Source organism: Ciconia boyciana, chromosome 1 (assembly GCF_034638445.1).
Source record: "Ciconia boyciana chromosome 1, ASM3463844v1, whole genome shotgun sequence".
In the NCBI taxonomy this organism is placed as follows: domain Eukaryota; kingdom Metazoa; phylum Chordata; class Aves; order Ciconiiformes; family Ciconiidae; genus Ciconia; species Ciconia boyciana.
Genome location: NC_132934.1, coordinates 75486462 through 75495214, shown reverse-complemented (window position 1 = coordinate 75495214; position 8753 = coordinate 75486462).

Below are 8753 nucleotides of genomic sequence, written 5' to 3'. Positions count from 1 at the left end.
GTTCATTAGAGGACATCAAATCAGGCCCTTAATAGCTGCTACATCTTTCCTTCTGCTGACTATCTCTCTCTCCCTTCACTCAACACCTCTGAAAGATAAAAGACCCCGTACTCTTTCTCATGTGAGGGAGGTAATGAGAGGTGCAAGACCCAGAGACATACAAGACAATTATAACTTTTCTGGAGCTCTTGGAGAGGTGTCTGAGACCCCGAGGCTAAGTCTCCCAGCCTATTTATATATAAGCAGGTTCAGAGTAAGTGAAGGTCTCCCCCAGACTGCAGGCCAATTTCCCACACACAGGCTGTGGGCTTCTCTAGACACCAGCACGTGTGCTGTGGGCAATGAAAGCGGATCAGTCTGTCCACTTTCTAGCCAGGAGACCTCCAGATTTCTGATCAGCAGAGGAAGGCAGAAGAACAGTTCAGCCATGCCCCCACCTTGGAGGGATGCTTCCAGTCACTTTCTCCCACCTGAGACCCTCCTCACCAGTTCGTGCAGGATCCCCCTTTCAGATCCACCAGTATCTTTCCCCTCACTGTCATGTCCACATCAACCTCACCCATACCTCTTCTCTTCTACTTTCAGTCTCTGGTTAGCTGCAGTCCTTGTAATCCCTAGCTACTCGTCTCCTGAACCCTTTGCCAATAAAAGTTCACTGGTGCAATTTTTATTCTTTGTGGTGCAATATTCTTCACTGGTGCAACGTTCTATTCTTTAAAACATACTTCAGGTTTTGCATAGTTGAAGGCATCTGCACCTGACAGCATTTCTTACCCTCTCGAACAATACCAACAGAAACAGCTTGTGGCTTCCTTTTTTCAGTTTTTACCAATTCCGTACAGGTTAATCTTGTCCAAGTACAGTTTAGAATTGATAACACAACATAGCCCTTTGGACTATTCAAATCTCATGGAAAACATCCTTCTAAAAACCATCTTAAAAAGTCTTCCTGCACATATGCAGGACAGTGTATTGGTATGTGAGCATTTTGCGTAGACATATCCAGACAGCTTCACTCTTTTTGAATGTATTTTCTTTTCTTTATATTTTCTTTATATCTTTTCTTTATATTGGTACTGCCCCACATGTGTAGAGTTAACTATGCAGCAAATAAGAAAATGATGAATGCCTTAGATTTGGGGACCATTATAAAAACCCAGGAGAATAAGAAACATTGACAAATACTTTGTTTCCTTTTTCAAAACAGCAGGATTATATTGGAGAAACCCCTAATTCAAATGACACCATTTTTGGCTCATCAGCTTTACTCTAGAAGCCATTAATATGCAAGCAAATTTCAAGAGAAGGAAGGACTTAAAACACTTAGAATTGATCTTTAAATTGTCTTCTTGTCATACATTGATAATATAAATGATGCCCCACTGTGATACAGGGTCACAGGCAGGATGATTTTGTGCTTGAAAAGAACAAGATGCTTTTAGGACCTGTGTCTCATACAGAACCTAAGTCCTGTGGTCTGGCTTGGTTATTTACAGTGTATCACCTACACTCTGGCATATGCAGGAGGCAGTTCAGACCAAATCACAGGAAAGTCTTAAATGCATCTGCAACCTGACAGATTATTTGCTATATTGGATATATTAATAAACCAAAACTGAGGACAGCTACATGACAAGACAAATAACAAGATATTTTTACTAGTGATCTCTTCAGGAGTTACAGGAGCACTGAATGCACAGTCTACTAACAATAGAATTGTTTGCAGCATCTGTTATGCATGAGACAAACAGCCAAAAAACTGTCAGGAAAATATTTGCAACTTGGGGGTGGGGGACACACAAAATCCTCAAAATAGATGAGGTTCTCTGAATGTCCGATCCATTCCAGCTCCTTCTGAATAGTGTTACACCTGTTGGGACAAATTCTCCTCTCACGTCTGCTTCTACAACCCTATTATCCTCTCTTGGCCCATTGTGTTTAAACAAACCAAAGAAAAAATGGGAAGTAAAATGAGCATCTAAGCAACATTATTTCTATGGATTTGCCACAAGTCTCATATTAAATTAGTTTCTGGAGGATGCTGCAGCTGCTACCTAGAAGATCAATCACTTGACTTTCATTAGATTTGACAGCTATAAATGCTTCTAGATGCAGAGTCTGGCAGGCTTAGATTAGTCTCCTTACAAGTGAAACATCACACATCAATGCAAGTTTAGGATAATTGCCCTAGTCGGCATTAACAGGGGCCTAAGAGAAAAACGTTTCATATTTGGGTAAGTGGGTATATATGGAAAAGAAAAAAATAAAGGAAAAAAAGTTATATCTTGGAAAGTAAAAATACAAATATCTGAGTTACCACTTCTGGCATAATAGACCAAAAGGCACTACAGTGAGATCAGACTCAGAAATCCAGATTCCTTGCTCTAGAAAGTTATTCTGCTATTAATTTATGTTTGTTTGTTTGTTTGTTTGTTTTCAGGGGGGTTTGTTTGTTTTCTTGCTTCTCTGAAATACAATAAAACCTTTTTGAAAAGCCAACTGATCAACTGTACTAGGCAGATTTCCAAAGCAGAGGCATCTTCCAAAGCCTATTGAAATCAAAAGAAAGGCCCTCATGCATTCATCTGGTCCAACATAAATATAGATCTGTTCTTCCTTTATTTGGAGACTGTCCCATATAATTAGCCGACTCAGCCAGTCCAGTCCCTTGGGTATTCAGCCCAAATGGGCTTAGTTCTCTTCCCACAGAATATCATATACTATGTTGAAAACCATCAGAAAGAGTACAACACAGCCCAAAACATGCAACTGAGTCAGCTTGAAAAGTCTTCATGACACCCTTTTCTGCAGTCCTCTTCCTTGTAGAATTGTTGTTGAAATGCATGAGAGTGATGAAGGATTGCATGAGGGGGGCAAGCATTAGCTGAGGGGGATCTTATTTCCAGTAGAAATCTTCCAAAGCTTCTAACCGTTCTTTCAGGAAAGAATCTAGCGACTGAGTTCTGGGTAATAATTAGGTCTGCAGAGAAAACAAACTATTTATTTAGTGAAAACAAAGATAATCCTTACCCTGGTGTTTTTTTCAATATTCTTTCCAAAAAATGAACCGTTATAAATTTTTTCTCTGCAGGACAACACAAACTCCAATCAGTCACTTGCCAACAGCTGGGAGAGGCATTATAGTCAGATGAACATTGAAAAAAGCAAACTCCCTTCTTCAGCTCCATACAAAATGGTCCAGATTTTTATGTTAAGCAGATCAGCCACTCTCTTACATTCTGAGGACACTTACACTGAGGATACTGGAAAGTACATGTTTCTGTAGATTGCTTGGGTTTTGATGAGGTGGTGTTTTCTAACAGAAAAAATGTCTTCAATTATCTAGCCAGCTCCATTAACATCTCCAGCAGTTCTGTCCGAGAACTTTACTTAACAACATCCCAGATGTGACAGGTACGTACTTGCACTACTTAGCACAAATGGTCCTCACAGTGCTTTGTAAACACTGAACTCGGTGAGAAATTAGGGTATTTGGAATTTGATCCATTATCTAATCAATCTCTGCACAACCTTGTGGGAAGGTACGTGAGTTTTATTCTCTGTTGGTGGTCACGTTGTTCACTTTGTCCTTTTAGAGCTCGACTCTGGTCCCAGAGAAGTCTGTGGGTGTCTGTAATACTCTCCATGGCCATGCAATCCCACTGGTGCTATTTCACACAGATCAGAGGGCATGGGATGCTGTCACAGGGTAGTTGATCTTGCTTAAATTAGATGAACTAAGGTGTAGTGAGGTAACAGCAGAAAAAGTCACAGACGGGATTTACACTGTGGGTTTCATGAAGAAACATTAAAAATGCGTGGAGTCTTAAAGGGATTGGTGCCCAGGTGTCTTCACTAAGTGAAGTCTCCTAACAGCAGCCTTAGAGAAGAGACTGCATGTATTTAGGCACTGACTGAAGGGTGGAACTCCCCTTGTTATTAACCTGTGCTGGGTTTGAGCCACTGATTGAGATGTGCAAATCCATTACTAATCCCTTAAGCTATTCAGTCCTTCTGGGTATATTTTTGTTTTGTTTTCAAGTCAGATTTGTTGCTTAGGAATTTACCATCTGTACTTTGGCTTTTCCGATGTCTCTAGATCAAATCTCTCCCGACCTGCAGAAGCCTGTTTAACAAGGTTTGGCAGAAGAATTTCCACTGAGAAAAGAGAGAGACATGCATTCTTTAAACAGGTGTGTATTTTAGTAGGGATTGTATTCCAAGAAAATACAAAAAAATAACTATAAAAAATTCAGGTGCAACAGTCTCCATTCCCCAGGTAGTTATCTCTTAAAGATGCCAGGAGGTGCATTAATGAAGGTTTTATGCACTTTATAAAAGTATTCAGTCCAGACCATAAATAAAATTTAGCCTGAGGATGGGGAAAGGACAGACTCCAGTGCCCTTTTAGCAGCTTAGCTCCATTTATTTCAGCCTTAAACCTCTGCCTGTCATAATGTTCCCAGTCCCTTCTCTAGTATACCCAAAGCAAAGCCAATGTGACAAATACAGAAGAACCATTGAAGCAATCAGAATGCATCGATAGCCATGTTTTAAAACAATTATTTGACAAACAGACACTTTGCCAAGGCCCTCCTTCACATAAGAGGATAAAGTTAATGTGTGTTGGCCCATTTTTGTGGCTCTTACTGTGAGCATCCCATGTCTTAGTCTGTTATTTCCTTTTGACTTCATTATTGGTTTGACTAACCAAGGACTTTGGAACTGCCCCCCTACTCCTTAAAACACAGCACAATTCTTAATTGCAACTCAAAACCTATTTATTGGTCTTAGTTTGCTGTCCCCAGCTGCCATTATTGTAGCCTTTGTGTTCAGGAAAAAAAGAAGAAAAGCTTACTGGAAGGGCAACAGGAAGAAAATTGACCCAAGCTCCAGTTCCCCAAAATGTGTCAGTGTTGAGTTCCAGCAAGGGAAGGTCACCAGATTTTCCTGACCCTATTGAATAAGGTTTTTAAAGGTATGATGTGTCTCTGCCTACCTATTTTTTCTTAGGTCTGAGCCATAATGAAGACTAGGGGTGGGGGAAGGATATTTTGACTGATAGAACTGAAGAAAGCATCATGATGATAGTGGAGGTGTTAGGGAAAGGTATAGAAAATAAAGAAAAAAGATATTAGAATAACAACTGGATAAAAGTGTTACTGGCAGAGGACGTGTACAGAGAGAAGAAGGAACATGAAAACAGACATGAAACAAACATCTAGGAAAGGAGAATGACCTGGGGGAAACTGTACCTATGAGGAAGAACTAGCCTAATCAGGTAGATAGGTTACATTAAAGAGCAGCAAATCTGGATTTGCCATCAATCTCTGCCTCTCATGTAAGTGTTTTGTCTAATTACATGGTACTTTTTGAAGTTAGTATCTTTATTATGCATGCAGTGGGTAACACTGTAGGATTCCAATTGCAATTGGAGCTGCTATGTGCAGCTGTGATATATAAATGGCAGAGGGTCTAAAACTGGCAGAGGGTTTAGGAGACGTATAAGGAAAAGGGAGAGCATACAGAGGTGGGCAAGAGAATGCTTGTGGAGAGCAACATGCTCAGAGGGCTTGCAAAATGCCATGAAAATAAAAATTCTGAGACCTGCTCAGCTCTAGCCATAGGGGAGTACAATGTCAATGATATGAGGGAAGACAAATGTGTGATTCCCATTAACATTACCAAAATACATGCAGCTAAGTCCCCCACTGAGAGCTCCAACAGCTGGATCTAACAACGTGGATAATTTACTCTGTCTGCTTTCATGTGCTTCTGTTTGGTTGACCTGCTAGCAAATCTAATTGAAACATCATCTCTGTAAGTAGATGGAGCACTCGTGGGCACAAATGTCAGATGTGTTATTATTCATGCCAAATCGCTGCTGGAGGTAAGTCATTGTAAGCAAAGGAATTACAGCAGGGAGGAATTAGCCCTGCAGTAGTTAAAACGTCTATTTATACAGCTGTTTCAGGTAGCTGTGCATTAGGTAAAATTTCGTAAGTGATGGTGGTGATGACATTATAGTGGGGAATGAAAGGAACAATACAGGCAATTTAACCATGTCTATGGCCACAGTCATATTAGTCTCATTAACTAAAGTACAGTGGTATTTTCCTCCATTTTAAAAAAGAGTAAAGTCAAAATTATACAGGGGACCATTTCCTGTTATAGTTGTCAAACCAACCACAGTAAATAAAACAACATCGAAACATGCTTTATGAAGATTTGAGCATTTATTTTTCTGGCAAAAATCTAGCAAGGTCAGGGTTTTTCACTTTGGGGGAAAATTATATCACAGTAGTAGTTTTGAGAAGCATATTGATCCTGTAATCCGTTATTGTGAAAAGGGCCATTTTCAAATGAAGAGAAATTAAAGTCCTTCTTCTCCTCACCTTTATCTATACACTGCCCAAGCGAAAAATACAGGGAACATTTGAGTCGTTTGCATCACAAACAACCCCCCAGTGAGGGCCCCATGTGCAGCTGTAGAACTGGTAGGTTTAGCAGTCGTCTGAAAGATAAATTGTTATGAAAAGATGAATACCTCTTTTTCCCTTTCGAGCTACGTACATACCTGCCCTCTGAACTGGGACAGCTTTTTTTTCAAGGCACATCGCGAGAGAAGTACCTGCAATGACAGTGTGCATTGCTCAGCCTTGTGAAGGGAATGGAAAGCAATCAGAGATGCACTCCTCCTACAGTCATCTGATTTCTCAGTGTCAGAGCAGCCTGGAGGTACCGTGATGGCTGGAAGAGACTCTTCCTGCCCCAGTTCTCACTCTGGGGAGGCTTTTGGGTGGGTAGTGCCTGCTGGTGCCCTCAGAGCAGCTAAATGGGCATCACAGCTCCAGCCCATCTGTGATACAACTTGCAGAGCTCAACCCCCTCGTTGAGGACACTGACTGAAACCAGCCACCCTGGGCTGACAGTGAGTTTGGGGCTGGCGGCGTTGGACCCCAGTTTTTCAGGATGCTGTCAGTCTATAATATCAGCTACGAGTTGCTGACCAGGGCTATCATGAATTTGCTCAAATGACTGTTTGGTAGTGATCAGATCATTTGCAAAAGCAGATGAAATAATTACTGTTGAGGTTTGTCATAAGAAAATGAAAATTTATATTCAGGTAAGGGGCTTAATACAAATCAAAACAATATCTTCAGCTTGTAATTTTCATACAGCCTTTGGAAGCATGGGAAATGTCACCCTCCGGCAACATTTTTTCTGCAGAAGCACTGCATGAAGATAATATTTTAATGATTCTCATCTTTCTGACCATGGACCCAGAGGAGAAATACTTATTTGCCTATTCAGACTGATTACAAGGTGAACTAAATGAAATCAAAAATATTGATTCCTGAGCAGGGAATATTGGCAGCTTGCCCACATTTCACTGCTACACCTTCAACTGCTCATTGCAACCTTTATTTTACCATGTGCAGAAAGAAATATATAGCCTATGTGAGAGAACAGTAAAGATGCCAGTCTTGAAAAACAAATATCCCAGTTACACAGTCAGCAGCAAGGACACCACAGTCTCCAAACCAAATTACTATTTTAGTAATCAGGATAGTTGCTCAGAAGGGAAAGAAAATGAGGGGGGAAAAAAGGTGTGATGTGGAAAATGGGAAGTGGGATAACATGTGCAAAAATATGTAAGCAAAAAGAAGCCATCCAGAATGACTGGCGCGAAAGGAGAGACGTTCAGAAACTCAAAGCCTGACCCACCAGTTCTGCAAGCTCACTTCTCAGAAGTGAGCGGGTGGATGGACACAGGAGAAGCATTGCAAGATGAAAGCCACCTAGCAGCTGCAGAAAAGCAGGTGACAGGTTGGTAAGACTTTTCTAGCTTTATCAGCCACTTTGGAAGAGTGGCTGTACATTATGTATTGTTGTAAAGCAATTTTGATAACGTGCTAGTGGTACTGCCACAGGTATTAATAACAAGCACTTACCAAAGGATTACATAAATTATTCTAAGTGACCATGACCATGTAGGCTGAACTATCAATGACCCTAAAATAAGAACGTGTAGAGTGAACTCTCACAAGAGGATAGGAGAGGTTTTGAGAATGCAGGCACAGGATGAAGTCAGCAGCCCCAGGGCTATAAATAGATATTTTGAGTGGCTGATTACTCATCACCAAAGGACTACAACTATGAGAGGGACCAGATTTAGGGCCTAACAAAATAAATAACCCTTTAACAAGGACGTATGCATGGCTGCATGGTGTTAATGAAGCCATTAGTTATGCTGTGAGGATGTTACATCTCAAAGGCTGTGGAAGGAGAACAGGAACGTTGTGGTGAATAATGGTATACACATCCTATAACTAAACCATTAAAAAAGCATATTACATATGCCCATAACTGATTATTTTGAACAAAGACATCTTTTAAAGTGTATAAAGACTGCAGCTGAAACCACTAGTTGTGCAAGCACCAATGCTTCGGAATTAGGTATGCAGAAATGATCACTCTGTCACCTTGCAGCACTGTATATATAAGTATTGTCTTACTACTCCTGAAGGGAATTATACCTCTAATGCTTGTGTTTGGTCTAGTAACCAAAGGTTTGGCTGTAATTTGGATGCAGCAATATGAACTAGTAACAAAGTGAATGAAGAGGAGGTCTCACAGATAGTGGTGATGAGCCAGTTCGTTGGGGAGATTCATTTTTCTGATAAGGAAGCAACCTGGGTATGCAACAGTCTCTGAACTTCTGCCACCCAGCCAGCTGGGCTGGGCTGGGG